We start from the raw sequence: 1,230 nt of genomic DNA, 5'->3' as shown, positions 1-1,230 counted from the left end.
TAGCAGCAGGACGTACATGCCCCCCCCCCTTCCCCCCTGCCTTCGCAAGCTGGTCGGTGAGAAGTTTGCATGTTCAATGCCCTTCGCATGCCGACGTACTCAGCCTACGTTGTGGTACGGCCTGTCACCTGTCCGCCGATGTACGCAAAACCCACAAACTGTACTGCACATTGCTCTGTATGTACTGAATGATACATCGTGGCCCATGTGACCGTATGACGACAGCGCCTAGCAACGGCGGACCATACAGTCCAAATATTGTGCACGCAGCTACGTGTCGTCTCCCTATAAGAGCTGGATTGCAGTGTGGTACGCCATACAGACGTGTGGGAGGAACGGACGCCCTGGATGGCGATCAGCATGAGCAGTCTGTTGATGTAGTGGAGCGTGTATTCGGACGTAGTCGTCTCTTCTCACACACCGTGATAGCATGTTGCACCGCGTTCCACATCTGCGACATGCTGCAGAGGCGGGCTGACAGTCGTTCGCGCAATGGACACCGCATACGTACGGGGTCTACCTTCCACGTGTTCTCTAGGCGTGCACATGTTGTTGCGTCTATGTGGGCAGACGTAGTGTGTTGTGACACCTGACACAGGCATGCAATACTCGTTGCAAATGGCGATGGACGTGTACGTTTGCTGGTGACGTTACGCAAATGAACAACCGGTAACCCGTTGTGGTGCGGTTGTTCTCGCTAGAGGTGAATCAGTGTTGGCGACGATCGGTCGAGCTATTAACCGGTTGTTTCAGGGATACCCACCATGCCCACGAACGTGAAAGGGGACCCACCATGCCCACGAACGTGAAAGGGGATCTGGGTGTGAGGCGATACGCGGCGGTGGCTGGGTGGGACCGTCCCCGGCCGGTGAGGGGGGGCCGCCCGGCGTGCTGGCAGCGCGGTGCGTGGGCGCACGCGCTACAGCCGGCTGGTGGGGGCGGCCGGTGGCAGGCGCGCCGGCCGACGGACGCGGCAGGCGGCGCAGCTGCGCGCCGGCGCCCCCTGCTCGCGGCGCCTTGCGGCCAAAGTAGGTCCTCGCGGGCCCGGTGCGAAGCGCGGTGGCCATCTGCAGTGTGCTGGTCCGATTGAGGACTTTGTGCGCTGAGGATGCGCCGCCGCCCGGCGCTCGGCGCCGCGACGCCGTCTGCTGCTCGGTCGCCCCAGCGGTTCTCGCAGGTGGTTTGTATCGCAGCTGTGCGGACGTGTTGGCGCGTGCGCTGTGCTGGGAG

Source organism: Schistocerca serialis, unplaced genomic scaffold (assembly GCF_023864345.2).
Source record: "Schistocerca serialis cubense isolate TAMUIC-IGC-003099 unplaced genomic scaffold, iqSchSeri2.2 HiC_scaffold_1102, whole genome shotgun sequence".
Taxonomy (NCBI): domain Eukaryota; kingdom Metazoa; phylum Arthropoda; class Insecta; order Orthoptera; family Acrididae; genus Schistocerca; species Schistocerca serialis.
This window is presented reverse-complemented; position numbering follows the sequence as displayed.